General features: G+C 36.4%; 1 long non-coding RNA gene across 2 annotated transcripts; it reads left to right on the top strand.

Annotated features, from left to right (window-relative positions):
- The first annotated feature begins 1,536 nt into the window (after positions 1-1,536).
- LOC118498986 lies at positions 1,537-19,076 on the top strand. Of its 2 annotated transcripts, none has more exons than XR_004901487.1 (3): positions 1,537-2,190; positions 12,952-13,067; positions 17,919-19,076. It is a non-coding gene; the product is annotated as an uncharacterized LOC118498986 (long non-coding RNA). The 2 variants fall into 2 exon arrangements; XR_004901486.1 differs by lacking the exon at positions 1,537-2,190 and adding an exon at positions 6,100-6,851.
- The last annotated feature ends 229 nt before the right edge of the window (positions 19,077-19,305 follow it).

Here is a 19,305-nt window from a genome sequence, read left to right as displayed (position 1 = left end):
TGTAACATGCTGTATGAGCAAAATTAAACACCTGAGAATAAGTTATGAATGGTGGATTACTGTAGAAAATTAAAATTAATATCAGTTATTTTAAAATCATTTTCTTATGTTTCCAGATCATAGTTGTCTGTTTTCATGGTAAGAAAGTGGTTTAAAATTCCAAGCTCAGTTTATTCATATTTAAATGACTAGAGCTTTTGCTTTCATTAAACATGACACATAAGGACTGCACTGATTGATTTTCCCAGAAGTGAAACAATCTTTATTTCCATGACTTGAAATCTAAATGAATTCTAAAACCTTCCTTCAGAAGCAAGACAATAGCATCAGTTAGGTAACCAAGCTTGTAAGTATCTGAGTAAGTACAATGTTGAATGGGTGGATTTTTAACAAAATTGAGCATAGGAGATAAAGATAAACACTTAAAATTATAAAGGATGAAGGGTTCATGAGTTATGGCCCACTTACAAAAAGTAATAAAGCTGAGTTAGCTGAGAGGCCAAATAGAATGGAGACCCCTTCAGTACAGACATTTTATGTGAGTGGCATTGCAGTTTGCCTTCTGAAAAGCAGTGAGAGGCGAATGCTGGCAGCACTGGCCTCTGGGTCCCACAAGGAGCCACATGCCGGTCAAGGGAGTTTGAATGAAATGGGTCTTTCACCCTCCACATTAAAAACTTTTCCTTTCCAATCCAATTTCCTGAGACAGCTAATTGAGGATAAAACACTTTTAGGCAAGGATACAACCCTGTTATTGGAAAATTTTCATATCTTTCCTCAAATAGTTTCATATATGTCAACGTCTTATATCTCTTAATTATTATGTTTTAGCTTGTATTTTCCAAATTTGTCAAATCCTTTGGAAAAATCTTATTGTATTTATACAGCTATTGTTTCAAAGAGGTCTTCTGCAGTCCTTTGTAGTGTTGTGCTACTTTGTTAGAGAGTAATAGGAATTTACCTCTTTTGTTTTTTCATTTTGAGTTACTGTGTATTTTCATTTTGAGAAAAATGGAACAGGCTATGGATGGTATCAATCTTCTTGGTCTTCCATTTCTTTTTTGATGGGTGGAGAGAGAACTGTATGAATTTCTGTATCTGCCTTTTGCTTGTAGTACAAAGATAATAGATGACCTTTTCCAAAGTGTCTGAATTCAACTTTTCAAAAGTGACTGAGATAAGTCAAGAAGGTTTACATCAGTCATTCATTGAAGTATATGTAATTGCATCAATACCTGCTTTGGTGAAAGGGAGATCTAATCCATCTCTTAAATTCTTCTTAGAGTTATCGTGGTGCTAGGAAGACAACTGCTGCTAAATACTCAGTGTACAAACAGAAATCTTGTAGCAGTAGTTATTAGGCAGAAATAAAAAAGTTGATGGGTATATAGTTCTCATAGGGAAACTAGTTTGCAAGCAACATAGATTTGTAACTTAAATTTTCGGATTTTAATAAAAATTTAATAGGAAAATTGTAAAGTTGCAAAGTTGGTAATTTTTTCTTTTATTGAAAAAGAAAAAAAGCACCACTAAAAAGTCGACTTTCTACTGACCTCAGAATCTGAAACTTAGATAACAAGCTTCATGAACTTTTGATTATGTGTTGTTCTCAAATAAACCCCAACTTAATTATAAGGTAATTAAATTATTCACACATTCATATTGAATATAAATTATATAAGATTTCTAAAACTAAGCAAAATGAACACAAGCACTGTGTACAATGTCATGGTAGGTAAACTGCCTGTTAATTTTTTTTTTCCAGATCAGTTTACATAGTGTAACTATAGCTTTGTTTTATCTACCTTTAAACTCAATTCACCCAACAGTAAAGGATCTGAACTGGTAACACAGTCTAGATAACAGATAAGATAGTGTCACATGGTACAAATGGAGGCTTCATTCTCTTTTTTTAAAGAAATCTCTTAAGACAGGCACTTGACTCAAAGACATTTTTGTACAGCACAGCCTAAGGCACAGTTTATAACCCATTGATGACAAAAATAAATTATTTCAAGCTGGAAAGCATTTTTTTCCTGTAGGATAAAGACAATTTTATCCATGGACAAAATGCCCCATGGACGGGATCTTACATTCACATCACCCATTATTATAATCATCAGATGCATACAACATCTAAGTCCAATTAAAGGAAGATGGGACCATATGGACGTCTGTTGCAGCGTCGTGGTAAGAAGATAGTGCTTTGTGTCTTCAGTCTAAGTGCTTTAGAAGCATTAAGCTCCTCAGTACCATTGTGAACTAGGTAAGCAATTTTCTATGCTCTGCTTTCCCTTTGTGCCTCACCGTGTTCAAGGTAAGGCTCCTGCTGCTGATTATCATTGAATATGTAATCCTAATTTGATCTTGAAATGTCTAAGTAAGTTTCCTCAGGAGGGACCATATCTAATTCTCTGTTTTACATGATGTCTTAATGTGGAAAAAGACCCTATACCTCATCCTCATATCACTTCCATTGTGTCTTAAAGGGACCTCATTCACAAAGGAAATGCTCAGGCAACAGCAGCTGTTAACGTGCATATACATGAGGATGTTTTTTGGGTATTCTGATAGCCTGCTGCTGAAAGTGGGGAAGAGAAAGCACTTTTAACACAATAGGTCAACTCAGGTAGCTTTGCCCTTGCCTCTCCTTATAGCTGTCTGTGTCTGGGGATGCAACCTAGGGAGGAGGTGGGAACTGGCAAGAACCAATGGACGTGTAGGCATAACGGTTTTGTTACTGTATGTTCAGGGCGAGGGGTCAGCTATATGAAGTGAAGATGTTTCAGGGCTTCAAAAGAATGCTTTCTTTAGATGAACAAATAGCTGGTAAGGTTTTTGAGCTAAAAGGGAGAATTGAATACACAAACTTGGTGTAGTTTTTGTAGCATTATACAAGTCACAGAGATGCAGAGCCAATTTGGCTTCATGGAAAACATGTGGGTAACTACATTATTTTATGGCTTGACTGAGATCACTTGACATTTCTACATATTTCTGCATATAGTGTAACTGTTAGCTAAGTGAAAATTGGATTCTTTTGGAATGTTTGTAGTTATTAACTGTGAGACCTCTGCAAAAATCACTATTGCTGAATTATTATACTTCACTTATTAGCTTTTACAGAGACATACATAGCTCAGGAGCCAGGCAAATAACATCACTTCTCTTTTTTCTGAAAAACTGCTTTTTTAAAGCTGATATTGTTATGTTTTTTAATAAATTCAATATATAACATTTATTTTAAAGTTTGGTACCAAAAACAAATATTTTGATACAAGAATTACTCAGCCCACTGTATTTGCTTTGTTGCCTTGGCTCTCAGGAAGCTCAAAGATAAATAATGATAGCAATGATGCAGTCTTTACATAATGATGTAATTTGTTTTATGAGTTATGTAAATGTAGTCAAATCAGGTATAATTTCATATTTGGGTCATGCAAGCTATTATGCTCACTTATATGGACATATTGCCTGTAGTACCCATATGCTGGTAAGACAAACTTTTTCTTGATTCTGAGGAATTGGCTGGCAAATCTTTTGACACTAGAATTATTAGCTCTTACTGGAAGAAAAATGTAATGACAGAAAAAGAAGTTGTAGTCTCTTTGTCACTAATAGAAGACAGCAGAATATATACTGGTAGGAAGACCCTGGATTTAGGGTCAGAATGACTTGATTTTTAATTATAGTTCTTCCACTTTTTATTTGTATGATGGGGTATATTGCTATCACTTTTGAGTTTTAGTATTTTATTTGTGGAATACATGAGCCTCTTAAATTGGTGCCAAGCACGTAATAAATATTCAATAAGTATTGACTACTATTACTCTTAATAATGATAATTATTGATTAAAGCTTAGAGTAGACAATACTGAAAGTAGATGTTTCTAGATGATTCTGTGAGAGATGCTAAACAAATATTAATGAAATAATAAATATTTCCTATTTGAATATAGAGGTTTTACAATATTCTATCATGTGTATTTAAACATTATATTGAAAAACTTAATAACAGCTTTTTTTTTACTTGTGTAATATGGAAGTCTAAATATGTGTAGAATTTCACTCAAAGGTTCATAGTACTTTTATTTAAGAATATTAAAACTGTGGTCAGTGTTTTGACAAGACAAAAATCTCACTAATTAAAATCGACAAAAGTCAAACAATTAATGGGTTATAATTAAAGAGTATCCTCAGGTTTCACAGTTTCTAAAATCCAGGAACTACAGTACTGATTTTTAGAGTGTATATGTCTATCATGTAGCTCTACCCACCAATTTACGATTATGTTGACTTATAAAAGTTTCCTTGTAACTTGTTAGTTTGAAACACAGAATAAATTTTCTTATAGAAAATAAATTGTAAATGCTGGCTTGTTTTCAGTTTAGTCCTTTCTAAAGCTGATTTAATCCATAAAAGTAAAGCTAAAATTTTACATTTTCAATAAAAGGTGGAAAATGATGTTCTGGCAACACCTTCTATTGCAAAGCTAATAAATATATTTAAACATACATAATATTTTTACATCATTTTAATTAAATTTTTTCTATTGTGCAATCTATAATCAAGAAAGATGAAAAAAAACAATTATGAAATTTATTTTGACTGAGCTTAATTTGATATGTACATGAAGGCCAGGGGAAAAATTGGTGTATATATCAATGAAGAATTCTGGGCCCTTTCAGTAATTTTTGAGGTTTGATTCAATAGATATATTTCTCAACTGGGCCTGCCTTGTTGAGACCATGCTGCATATTTCAATGAAGGGTGAATGAAACCTTATGTCTGCATTTATATGCCACTAAAGTTTAAGTCCAGTTGCACATCAAAGGAATATCCAAAATAACCCTAGTTTAAATAAGAGAGAAATATATTTCCTTCCCGTTAATAAAGCTGTCTAGGAGCCAGTGAAGGGTTTCAGCTTCTTTTCCTTTCCTCTTCTGCTGAATATGACTTCTGTTCCAAGGCCACTAAGATCCATGATGGGTTCAGGAATTTAGCTGCCCTGTCTGCATCTACAGCAGTGGGAAAAAGGGAGGAGGGAAAAGAAAGAGATGAGCACACTTATTATTTAAAATTTTTATTAGATATTTTTAAAGGGCAATTTTAGGTTCACAAAAACTTGAGCAGAAGGTACGAGATTTTTTATATACCTTGTACTCTCTCACATATGCATATCTTTCCCATTATCATCATCCCTTTTTTAAAAGAAAATTTTCTTGAAATTTATTTCAACATTTCTGCTCACATCTCATTTGGTTACAGATTAGTCATATGAGTCACGTGTATAGCCAAAGAAGACTGGGGAATGTGGTCTTTTAGTTGCCTGGCAATGTACCCAGCTAAAATTCAAGGTTCTATTACGAAGGAAAGATTCGATATTCAGAGCCACCAGCAGTCTGTATGGCACTCTCAAGGTGGTTCCAACATAGAAGTCAGTTGGTCAATATACAAAGAATGCTAACACTGGCCATCTTGAGTAAAGGGCCACAAGAGAGGTGCACACAAAGGAAAATAAGCATCCAGAGAGAGCAAATGCAGTGGGGAGTACTGGGATGTCTTCATGAAATGGATAACTTCAGGAGACCTGGAGGATGCACAGTGGATCCAGCGCGGTTGCCTGCCCCAGCTCCCTCTGCTCCTCTCTTTCTGGCTGGCAGACCCTGCCTTTAAGGCTCCTGTTAGCATGAGGTCCCTCTTAACAACCAAGCTTTCTAAAGATGAAAAAACTATGTTAGTTATAGCTTAAGCTTCACTTCAGCTGAAAACTAAACATAAAATTAAAAGTTCTTGAAGAGAATGTGAGAGCATCTCTGAAAATGTTTGAGGGCCCTGGGCACCTGGAACCCAAGGTTGAGAAACACTAGTCTAAGCCCATAAAACATAACAAAATATTTTTCTGTCAGGGGTAGTATATTGCTGTGCTTAAGTATTTGGTCTAGAGCCAAAGTCCTTGGTTTAAATCTTAATTTTGTCCCTTACTAACAGTAGGTTTTTGGGCAAGTAATTTAACATTTTTATATTTTAGTTTCTTCACCTATAAAATGAGGACAATAATAGTATCCATTTCATAGGTTATTTTAAGGACTAAATGAACTAACAAGTAAAAATAGTTATCAAGTAATCAAGTAATTTTCAAGTAAAAATAATGTCTGACATACAGTTTATGCTATACTAGTGCTTATTAAATACATGGTAAAATTTCAAATTGTTTCTCCCTCTAGAGAATCAGTAATTTTCAACATTATGTAAGGTCTAGTCTGCTCACTTCTTTTCACTTTGTGCTTGCTGAGAATGAGAGTCCTTCTCAGTGGCTCTATTGCCACTTAATGCCTCACTTCATTGAAATTCACACAAGTAGAGCTCACAGACCCCTAGTTCAGCAAAAACTCAGCTCAGTTCTTAAATACTGTCTGTTGTTCTTAGATTCTTCCTTGGGGAAAGGAGAGAGTGTTCGTTCTTACTCTTTCAACAAATGATCACATCTGGGTTTGAATCCAGGCACTGCAACTTCTATCTGCATGTTCCTTTAACCTTTCCACATTTCAGTTTCTTCATTAAGTCAAAGGGAATAGCAATATCTCACCGGATTGTGATGAGAATTAAACGACAGCTATAGAATGTTTATCTTTGTCAGCATGTGGTGAATGCTCAATATATTACATCCACAGTTATTCTTAGAATTGAAGACATCATCATGCAGATTCTGTGAGTGAGCCCCAAAGGTCAGTTTGAAGATGAACTGTCATGTCAACTAACTTGTCCTTCCAAATGCTAAGTATCCAGCAATAGAGGCGAGCTGGGGAAGGGTAAAGAGAAATCACTATCGTTGCTGAGGAGATGAGAAGGTAAGGAGAAATTCTTATGATAAGGAGGTGAATTCTTGGCTAGAGCTCTGCCTTAGAAATTGTATGCTCATAACTTAAATACTAAACATAAAAGAAAAATCACCCATTGCTTTTTTTCTGAAGAGAAGCCATTACATTATGCAAAGATCAAAACTAAAGTTTGGGCAAAGTAAATTTCTGATCATTTCAATAAGTGAAACAACAATTACCATCATGCATAATATGATACCTCAAAGCAGAAACAGTGTACTTTCAAATGTGACATGTCAAGTTATTTCTTGGAATTTCTGGGTGGAAGTGAGAATTCCCTAACAGCCCATTAACGTGGCTATTGTCAACTATTTTTTAAAAAATAGAAAAGGTCTTTTGAGAGATTTTTTTAAAAATCAAATCTGTCTTTTGTATAGTTAGAGAGACTCATAACTCCATAATATGCTTTAGCTTTTTTTTCTTTTCTTTCCTTTTTTTTTTTGTTTTTTGACTCACAGTCTTTTGTGCTATATAGATATCATACTCCTTAGCTGAACCCAAATATTGCTCTGATATTACCGGTAGATTCAAGTTTTCTCAGACGGCATAGGAAAACTGAAAGCGATTACAGTACATCATACTATCTAATTAATATTTTCCTCCCTAAGTTCAGAAGGACCTTTACAGAAATGTATCTCTGGAAACACCCATTGTCACCATGGAAGTCTGTCACCAGGAGATTTCCATTATCCAGAGAATCTGCATATGTAGTAGGCTGAAGTAAAGGCCAATTCTTTTCTTTTCTGCTCTTTGATCCACACCAGAAATTTCTTGGGGAACTTTAAACAATATTCATCCAGTTTGATTTTGTTGGCAAAGACAAAACTTTATTGTCTCACACAGACATGTACTATATAACTTGTAAGTTTTTTCCACATCCTCTCCTTGAGTTATTTTTGATAAAGTTAAATTGATACCAAAATTTATTCTTTTCTTATTTTGTCAGGAGATAATTTTTAAAGCATTAAATATTTTTGGTATAAAAACTCATGCGAATTACTTTGAATACACGTGAACTTACAATGGCTTTTGACCTACAGAAGACAAAATGCCTAATCTATTTTTGGGTATCTTATTATGCAATAGACAAGGCTATGTTAGCATAAAACACATTGTTAAAACTAGACAGAAACAGCCAGAATAAACTGCTATAAACCTTCAGTGAAGTAAAGAAGTAATAATTTCTACAAAAGGATTGCTGCATTTTGGGCTGAAATTACAGTTCTGTAAGGGCAAAAAAGTTCACCGATGCAAGGTCACTTGAATTCACAATAATACATACCTTTTTCTTCTGAAAGAAAGAGGCATTTGTTTCTTGACATGTTATCAGAAAAATAGTTCTTTTTTTTCTTCATCTGTCACTCAAAGTTGTCACTACATTCGGTGGCTATTTATTCTGCACACCACTCCTACCTCCAGCCGTGTTGTCAGCCTGTCTGGTATTCCAATGCCAGCAACACATTTCTCTATACTTCAAACACAACTTCTGGAAAAGTAACTTCCTCCTTCTGTTGTAAATCCCAACTGAGTCATTGCAAGAAGTTTCACTGTGCTCGCCCTTCTTTCTGTTCCTCATTTTTAATCTAAATAGGAACTAGTGACATTTTCCTTTATTAGTGGAGCCTTATTTTTGAATTATGTCTTGAGTTGAAGTGTCCAATTCAAGCTGATCTGTCATGCATTTCTATTGAGCTTTTTGGGGGGACAAATGGCACAAGTTCAAAATTGAATGGTGAAGGGTAAAGTTGCAAATTTATCTGTAACCTTCATGCCATAGATATTTCAGTAAACTTAGCTCAATAGTATTGGAAATAGTGAAATCAATTTTTGTCACTTACTTGTTTCACATTTGCCTAAGAGCTCAGAAGCTCACACCACTCAGACACTGGGTAGGCTGAACAACAAACTGGGAATTCCATCTAATGCATAATTTAAGGGCAGTTTGTTTTGCAAAACAAAACAAAGCAAACCAAAACGAAAACCTGAGTAGTCTGAATCTTCCTTTAATTCTCATATACTGCGTGTTTATAAACAAGTTCATTCACCTCTTCATTCCAATAATTCCTTTGACAAAGGAGTGAAAATCAAAATACTGCATAGGACAAAAATAATTATTAAAATTGTTCTTCAAAGATTTTCATTAAGATTTTATTATTTAATGTTTATGAAATAATCTTACCAAGAAAATGTTAACTAACATCCGATGAAAATAAAGGTTTAGAATGTAATTTAAAGGAGCCATGGACTCTTCTGAAATGTATTACCTAAATGAGCTTAGAAGTAAAAAAAATGCCAGATGGCTTTGGAATTTCCAGTTCCAAAAAAGAATTTTAGTGCTTCATTTTGTTTCTTCAGAGGACAAATGTTTCATCATATATTACTACAGCAATTATTTTCTAATTTAGGATTAGTGAATCTAGTTATAGAGCAGTTTCTAGATACAAAATGGCTAACACTGGCTCTCGGAAAAGAAATAATCTTCCAAAGAAGAATTTACTCCTTTTCATTGACATAACGGTCGCATTGTGCCATGTGTAATGAGCACTGGAATATGGGTCAGGAAACTTTGAGTCCAGTCCTGCCTCTCTCATTAAAAAGTCCCCTGACTACTCTGGGTCTCAGTTTCCTCACATGTAACACGAAAGGGTTGGGCCATATAATTCCTAAGATTATAAATCTTCCAGTCCAAAGATTTTCTTTTAGAATTTAGGAACTGATTTAAATTACATATAAAATGGAAAAGTGAATAGTAATAATTTAAAAAATTGAGATGGTAGTTTTGATTTTAAAGATGGAACAAGTTTGGCTAAAGCTACTGATACATACATGGGAACATTCTTAATCTTAAAAATAAAATCTATGAAATCTATATTCTCTGAATGAACAATGAGCTGCACTCCCACTCCCCATCCCAAATTAGGCCATGTGGATAACTTGACCTTGGGATAACTCTGTTCCTTCTGAACCGTGGGCTCTCAGTCTCGGCATTATTGACACTTTGACGTGGGTATCTTTGTTGTTGGGGGCTCTCTGGTGCATTGTTTATCAGCTTCCTGGCCTCCATGTTTGCTAGATGCCAGTTAACAAGCCCACCCCCCAAGCTGTGACCAACAAAAATGCCTCCAGACAATTGGCCCCAGTTGAAAAATCACTGCTTTTAAATGAACTAGTCTTTTCTGGTTTTCTGTCTTAAACTCTGTGCCCAACGTATCAGAGTTGTCGCGATATTTCAACATTTTTTAAACATGTGTGTATGTATTTTTATGTACAAAAGCACCAAAAATGAAAATCATTAAGGTTAGGTGGAAGTTATAATATATGGGTGCTAACTTGTACCAGACACTGATGAATCTCTATTTCCTAAAGCCAGAGTTTGTACAGTTAACACCTGCGTTATATGAAAAATGTAATTTTTGTACCTAAAGACTTTACTTTCTGGCTGAGGAGACACGCAATCCATTGATTTAGAATGGGCTTCAGACCATTTACAAAGTAGCACGCCAATGAAGTGAGTATGACTGAAGAGGGAGCTGAGTAGGGCCGATAAGAGTGGACAGGGAGGGGGCGTGGGACGGGCGAGAAGAGTGAAGCCTGGATCCTCGCAGGGGATGTGACTGCCATGGCACAGGAGGGAAACAAGCTCTGGGGAAGGGTCTGCAGGCCCTTCCGGAAAGTGAGAACTCAATACTCTGAGAAAGGCAATGAGAGCTGTGGGAGGAGCTAGCGGAGTCCTGAGGCCCAGCCTTGAGGCTTAGCGTTAATTTTACACGTGGACCGGAGGCTGATGCTGAACTAAAAGGAGCTTCTTGATGGAAACTTCTTTTCATTCCTACAGCAAAAGCTTTGAAGGAAATTGACATACTACTCAAAAGGCCATTTTACTTCCCAGGACGGCAGTCAAAAGATAATTTAACAGTGTTTCTTTCAACTCCTACTTAAAAAAAGTGATCAGTATAAAAATTTAGAGTCTAGCCATATTAAGATACTCAACCATTTCAGAACAGCTAAATTATTCTAAGGTCAAGCTCTCAATTGTGCAGTGACTATGTCTTCATTGCAGAATGTGGGAAAATACCACCCTCCCTGCCAAATAAATGCCAAAGAAGCAATGCCAGAGTTTTTCAGAGCCAGACACCATATAGAATACTGGCATGAACATGGGTTGGGCTTGAGTCCTGACTCTATCATATAGTATTTGTGTGATCCTCAATGTTCTCTTCTGTGAAATGGGAATAAGAGGGGTAGTGGAAGAAATCATGATGTGTTGGTAATACATGGATGAATCAATAGAATAGAATAGAATAGAATAGAATAGAATAATTTATAACATAAAGTACTTAGCAGAATTCCTGGCATCTAGTAAGGACTCAATAGATATAAACTACATTATTTTTTCATGCTAAAATGTAAATTCTTCTCCTCAGGGGTTTTAAATATGTACTAGAAACCCTTGAGGTTGCCCTTTACATATAAATATGTCTTGTGAATTCACAAAATGAGAAATTTTTAAATAAAAAGATATGGTATGAGGAGGAAAGCTTCAGCTAGGCTTGAGGAATCGAAAGGTCAAAAATGCATTTTGTTATAACTAAAAGGCTAGAGAAAGGATGAGCAGATGCATTCAGAGTTCCTGAGAAGGCAAATGGAGAGAGGGGAAGCTGAGGCGAAGCTAAGGTACTGCATGCAGGTCCACCTGCTGATGTAGGACTGTGCAGTCCTGCCGGGGACAGCGGCACTTTTCGGAAGGAGCTTTCTGTGCCTTAGGATGTTCCAAGGGTGGTGGTGTCTCCATATTGTTTCTCATATCCCCTTTCCCCTCAACTCCAAAGAAAGAAAAAAAATAGCAAGAAGAGTTTTGAGCAGCTCAAATTCACCCTGCTTCTGGCCCTGAGAAAGAATGAAAAGGGGCATTTTTCTGAATCCAAATAAGCTGAGGACCTCTTCTGGGGCTGTTTTCTCCCTACAACTCTGCATGTGTCCCCTCCACACAGAAAGGGGTGAGCTGTCTCCTGTGTAGATGAAGAAGGTTGCTATGTAGACAGCAATTTCAATCCCAAACCAAAGCATCCTATGAAGTGATGTAGCTGAAGTCCAAGGCACTAATCAAAAAGGAATCTGCCTTGCTGTCAGAGTGGTGAATAGGAGATAGGGCTGGTAAAAAAGGAGGGCCCAATCCCAAGGCCAGATGAGTTGCTGCACCCAGGGAATCCAGTGGGGTGCTGGTTTACCAAATACAATGCAGCCATCTTGATTTTTTGGTTCTATGCCTACGATGCTAATCAATCTGTGGATCTGGATTTGTGGAGGATGAGTAAACAATGTCCTTCCATTTGGGGCAGCTCTAACTTCAGTTTTAAGACATCCTGTCTCTGAAGCTCTGCAGCAGCTCCTGGTCCTCCTGAGTGCAAGTTGTTCCTGCACCAGTGCCTGATCCCGACCTGATCTCCCAGGCTTCCCATTCTCTGACTTGGTTTCCCATTTTCTTCTCTGTTTTGGCTTTTATTTACTTGCCTCCAGGCTGTCTATTCAATGTGTTCTTATAATGTGATTCCATCTTCTCTAATAGTTTATTTTCTTCCATAATTCTCCTGGCCCTGGCTTTATAATCCTCCATTTTACAACTTGTTGTTGCTCAAGTTTTGGTGTAACAAAAGGGGAGGATCCATGGGACATCAGAAGGGACTGTCCAGTGTTTTACAACAGAGGAGCAGAGGCATGGTAGTCACTAATACTGATTTGTTCATCTAAGTGTCTTGAACCTGTTTTAACTTAGTTGAGTCTGTGAACTGACAGTGTATGCTCAGCTTCAGTGTGTAGAGCTTGTGATGAAGGGGGCCACTAGAGGAGCCCTTAAGGAAAGAACTTGATTAGATGGAATTGTGTGATTTTGAATGGAAGAAATCTTCCCTTCTGTCCTTCATCCCTCTGCCTATACTTCTTGCACTCATTGATGGTTATCGAGAGCTCACTTGAGCTCAATCTGTGCATGAGATGAGCTCCTTATTGTTTTATTACCCAGATGTCATTCCGCCATTCGATGTTTATTAAGTATGGCATTTTGTTATTACAGATGACACTTTCCAGAGACCAAGTGTGACAGCAAAAGCCAATTCAAGTCTCACATTCAGCAGTGTTTTGGAAAGAACATAGCGTTTTTCACTGTTTAATTCCCATCTATTCCTTGATGTAAGTAAATGTTCTTCTGACTTCCTTAAGATATTTTTGACTTCCTTAGAAGTATAATTGCATTGTTACCTGACAGCATATTAAAGATAACATAACTCCATGTTGTTTTTCTGTTCTGAGCTGTTCCCCTTTATCTTTTTCTCCTTATTGTTCAGTCTATAAGGTCTGTGTCATATTGGTCAAAATGTTATTTTTAACTAAAGTCTATCATTCTCATCATCTAAAATTCTGCTAAAAGTGAAAAACTAGGGTCAGTATAATGGAGTTATAATAGATAACTGGTGAAATTCAGAGTTATAGGGCATGTATCTTATGAAGAATAGGCAGCCATTAAAATAATTAAAATCATGGTTTCAGAAAATATTTAATAGTATAGAAATGCTTTCTGTACAACCTAAGAGAAAGGAGCAAGATGTAAAGCCAGATAGTATAGTTTAAAATAGGTAAAAACACAGCATATGTATATGAAGGAAAACATTGGAAGGAAAACACCAAATATTAATAAAGTGTATTTCTGGTATAAGCTTATGGCTGATTGTATATATATACTTTTTGTATTTCTACACTTTTCAAATTTTCTTTTTTACATGTGTATTATATCATAATTAAAATATAAATAGTATAATATTTTTGTTTAACCAGACCCCACTTATAATACCTTTTCAAGTTACATCTTCCCGTTGTACTACCTCCTGAGAAACCTTGTCTCCTTTATACTCATTACTGATTGTACCTTTTAAATAACTAATTGTTTATATGTACATCTGAGTAACTTTCATTAACAACATATTTAACACTATTTCCTTGTTATTGACAAGTATAGTTTCATGTGTTTGTAACAAAAGTATATAGAGCTGCTTGGAATATAGTAATCAGAAAGACACTTTTGTTTTTCTGTTTGTTTTGTTGGTTTTTTAATCATGGTATTTTAGAAGCAGAACTGCCAAAAAAAAATGCAGGCTTTGTTGTGAGCTAGCAGTCAGGAATCAAAATAAAATGCAATTTGGAAGGAAAATGAGTGGTTATGGAGTGCTTTGCTAGGCACTTCCACATGTACTTCTACTCCTTCTTTACTCCTTTTCACAGATGAAGAAATGGAGGCTCAGTGAGGCTAAAGGACTTGCCACAGGTCATAGGGGTAGTAAGTGCTGCTTCTTCTTGACTTAACTCTTCTACTTTACTTGGTCATAAACAAATCTGTCTGGCAATTTGTATACACTCAGAGCAACCACCCAACCAGATGTAAGTTTGGGAATGCATGACAGAAATGTGTGTACATACAATTTTTTATATTTGTCATTTCATATCATAGCAACTTGTTTTGTGTATGTTGTATGTAAGTTCTGTGTTTTCTGAGAACAAATGTTTTTATTCCTTTTTTATTCTCTGTAATTACCAGTGCACAGTGTTTTCAATCCAGGTTCTCAATAGGTGCTCCTACCTTGCCATTAAATCTTAGTATTCTATGCAACTTATGGCACACTACTATTTTGGATCCAGAAATGGCTTGGTACATTTCATTATGCTGAGATTTTCTGTAGATGGGTAGTAGCTAATGAGACAACAAAGATTTTCAGGCAATTAAAACAATTAGTGTGAGATTTATAGCCGTAATTCATGAGTACCTTTGTAAAATTGAGAGAATTAAAGGTGACCTATTTTGCAGAAAATGCAGATTATTAATGCTACTTATACTACTGCTTTTTAGTAGAAGAGCCAGAAGTTAGTGATATTTTCTGAGGCATTCAAGTGTAGCCCATTGAATTGCAAATAGATTGCTGATAATGAACACTTTAGTAAGGACAGTAAGCAAAGTTTTATTAATTAAATCATCAGTGACAAGTGCACATGATAGTTCTTAGATTCCAAATATATTGTTAAATCAGGATATTTGACAAAATCAATAAGAAAATGATAATAATAGAAACACCCCCAACCAAAGCTATTAGACCTTCTCTTTATGCATTTTTACTTATTTTATTTAGCAAAACTTTATGTATCTCCTAGATTAGTTGATATAGTAATTAACTGAATATCTAATTATGTCCTGGGTATTCTGCTGGATGTAACACAAAGTACAAAAATAAAAAAGACATAGTTTCTAGAATCTAGGATGTTAAAGTCTATTACATCATTAGGACATCAACAAGGACACAAATAATAGTAAATGACGATGGGGAAAGGAGAGGGACAATGTGATCTGGGTATAGAATGAGTCAGTCTAAAGACTCCAGAGGGTTCCATCAAGTCATCCGGAGGCAGCAAATCACCAGGTGATGGTGAAGGGGGTTTTCATAACATTTCACTCCACAATGTGTAATGTCTATAAAGCGACGAGCCATGTAGTTCTGTCCCAGAGCAGTAGTGTGTGCACAGAAACTCAGCTACCAGCAGTGAATTTAGAATATCTCAAATACTTTACATGTATATCTTAAATACCAAGAAGGATACAAATAAATCTCAGAAAATTTCCTCAAAATTCCTCCTTTCTCTTTCCCACAAGGTGCCTCCATACCTAGCAGAGGTTCTTATTCCTCTAACTTATTTTCTGAGCTGTTTTCTCTGCCCCTAGTTTGAACCATCTTCATTTTCCTTTGCCCATCCTCTCCTACTTATAATTGACTCTGGTAGGTCCTTCCCCTCTTCCTACCACCTCACAGTCATTGCTCTCTCTGTGGGTTCTTTCATGATTCTTCATTACTAATGCCAAAAGCAGTGCTTTCTTTTGACATCTCTTCTTAGAACACAAGGGAGGGGAAGAAACTGCACAAAAACAGAATGTTCTTTAGCAGGCTGGGGAAATCCCTAAATGAGTTGTAAACCTATCAAATCTGAGATCCTGCACACTAAGTCTGTAATCTTTTGCCCATTGGATTCTTTTTTTCACATTTTTTTGATGTTGTTCAAGTACATTGTCTCCATTTTTCCTCCAACCACTCCCCTCCACCCTAGCCATCCCCACTTCCCACCCTTGATCCTATACCCCTTTGGTTTTGTCCACGTGTCCTTCATACATGTTTCTGACAACCCTTACCCCTTTTGCCCCTATTATCTTCTTTCACCTTCACTCTGGTTACTGTCAGTTTGTTCTTAATTTCAGTGTCTCTGGTTATATTTTACTTGCTTGTTTGTTTTGTTGATTAGGTTCCACTTAAAGATGAGATCATATGGTATTTGTCTTTTACCACCTGTCTAATTTCACTTAGCATAATGCTCTCCAGTACCACCCATGGTGCCTTGAAGGGTAGGAGCTCCTTCTTTCTTTCTGCTGCATAGTATTCCATCATGTAAATGTATCATAGTTTTTTGATCCATTCATTTAGTGATGGGCACTTAGGTTGCTTCCAGCACTTGGGTATTGTAAATTGTGCTGCTATTGGCATGAATAGGTTTTTTTGAATTGGTGTTTCAGGGTTCTTAGGGTGTAGTCCCAGCAGTGGAATTGCTGCTTCAAAAGGCAGTTCCATTTTTAGTTTTCTGAGGAAATTCCATACTGTTTTCCACAGTGGCTGCACCAGTCTGCATTCCCACAAACAGTGCGCTGGGGTTCCCTTTCTTCACAACCTCTCCAACACTTGTTTGTTGATGTGGTTATGATGGCTTTTATGACTGGTATGAAGTGGTATCTCATTGTGGTTTTTATTTTTGACTCTCTGATTTGCCTATTGAATTCTTCAGTCAGAGTGCTGTTGCCTATATGCTTTTGTATATCTGTTGTTGCACTTTTCCTTGCAGCTATGATTCTCTCAGAAGAGAGCTTTGGACTACAGAAAGGTAGGCCAGGATTGTGCATGGTTAGGATGTTGTTCATATGGAAGATAAAAGACAAGAATTCCTGTTGTAAATGTTTTCTTTCCTTAATCTATTGTAGTATTATAAGTACTGGTACTTTGATTGTTTTTGGCCTTATATGGAGAAAAAGTGGATTCTTTCATATTAGTATTCATGAGAATGTTTACATGTGACATAAATCAATAAATCATCATTTGATTATTTACCAAAATATATTATTTTCCAAAATTGATTCAATAAGTAAGTAGCTCTATCAGCATGTAAATTATAGAAATGAATTTGATGAGGTATTCATGAATTATGGGCTGCAAGATGATTTTTAGGTAGCTAGGGGGCTCTACTACTATGCTGGTTGACTGATTATACACATATATATGCCCATAGGTAATATATATAATACACACATAACTGTTTTAATAATGACATGGGGTATAGAAAAAGAATTGCACAAATATTATAAGAAGCCTCATTCATGTTCTTTTTCACTAAATTCCTCTTCAAACCAGAAGTGCTAAAAGGCCGAGAACTAGTGAATGTGAGTTTCCCAGCTTTTTGCTTCCTCTGGCTCTTCTTGGAAGAGCTAATAAACTGACAGATCACACAAAATCCAGCACACAGTAGTCACTCAAATTTTTATTGAGTGCAAAATGAAACCCCCCCAAATCAGGGCACAGAGGATCCCAGGTAGGAAGGGGCTGAGTGTATCCTGCTCATTTATACACTGCATAATCACAGAGAAGCTGAGGATGATTCATCTGGAAGACCTATTTAAGGAAGGAAGTGAAAGTCAGAGGCTAAAAAATGACCCATAATCAGGTGCTGACAGTTGTGTGTTGAAAGGTCTATGTAAAGCCAAACTTTCCAACCACAAAAAGGGACCTGCTCTGTTTAAGATTTTGGAGTGAAGAAATTAAGGGGAAAGCTGAGCTGAGATGAAAGGTCAAGAAACAGTTTTAACTTTCATGCTTGACACAGAGAAATTAAAGAAATATACTGAATAAATTAAACAAATAAATGTCCAATCATGCATTTAATTTGAATTCCCATGATTATTTGTAGAATTTGTAAGAAGACTCCAAAGTTTATTTTTGATACGAGGTAGGCCGTCTCATATGCCAAAAATTGAAATGCCCCATGAAATCGTGCACAGATGACTCAACGATTCGGGGGCAGAATGCTCAGATGGTCTTTGGTTGATGCTCCCTGCTGCTTGTTTGTAAGTTAATATATGCATTTATTCACTCATTCATTTAATCTTTTTTTAAAATTCAACATATAGTTAGTACTTACTCCATCCTGGGCATTCTGTTAGGTTTCAGGGATACAAAAATGTGTCTCCCTCTGTTAAGGAATTTGCAGTCTGGCTTGTGAGACAAGAAAAGTGATTTGAACTGTACAGTGTTGTAAGTGCTGTGACAGAAATAAGCCCAGAATGCAAATTCAGATGGGGAGAATCTAAGAAGGCTTTCAGTACCTATAAATGCATGAGCTGAGTTTGGGATGAGAACAGGTTTAACCCCATGAAGGACAGGAACTAGAGCCTGGTTGCAAAATGCATAGATTCTACAGCCAGGCTGTCTGGTGTCAAGTTTTGATTTTGACAGAAACGATGCATGACTCTAGGCAAATGTCCCTCACTTTCTCCATAAGGGACAAAGATAATAATACCTACCACTTACCCCTCCCAGGATTGTAAGGATGAATATGTGAGTTAATATTTCCAAAGAACTGAGAACAGTATCTGTCTCACCTAATGGTTACATGTGTTACAAATAAAAAGGTCGAAAGGTGAGTATCCTAGGTAGCAGGCATAGCTGTTGTAGTGGCCTGAAAGGGCATGGATGCTGCCTTTAGGAAAGAGTTAAGCATAGAAGGTAGAAGGTAGGGTCTGTAAAAGAGGAGGGTGAAAGATCAGGTTGAGAGGTATGAAGGCTCTGTTAAACAGTGTCAATATTATCCTAGATACCCATGAAGAGCCAAAGAACTGATAAGATCAGTTTCATATTTTACACAGTTCATTCTGGAAATGCTGCAGAGAGTGGATTGTAGGGTTGGAGGCAATTCTGGAATCAGGGAGACAAATTAAAACAGTGTTTTCCCAAATTTTCCAGTAATAAGAATCACCTGTGGGTGTTTTTAAACATACAAATTCCCAGGCTCATTCCTAGGAGATTCTGACTGAGAAGCTGGGAAAGGTCCAGTAATCTATGTTTTTAAAAAGCGTGAAACAGCCCTGGCTTGTGTGGTTTAGTCAGTTGGAGCATTGTCCTGTGAACTGAAGGGTCGAGGGTTGGATTCCTAGTCAGAGCATGAGCCTGGGTTGTTGGTTTTGTCCCAGTCAGGGTACACGAGAGACGCAACCAATCGAAGTTTCTCTCTCACATTGATGTTTCTCTCCCTCTCTCTCTCTCTCTCTCCCTCCATTCCTCTCTCTCCAAAATCAAAA

Source organism: Phyllostomus discolor, chromosome 2, assembly GCF_004126475.2.
Source record: "Phyllostomus discolor isolate MPI-MPIP mPhyDis1 chromosome 2, mPhyDis1.pri.v3, whole genome shotgun sequence".
In the NCBI taxonomy this organism is placed as follows: Eukaryota; Metazoa; Chordata; class Mammalia; order Chiroptera; family Phyllostomidae; genus Phyllostomus; species Phyllostomus discolor.
The sequence above is the reverse complement of the archived record's forward strand: the minus strand, read 5'-3'. Positions and strand labels throughout refer to the sequence as shown.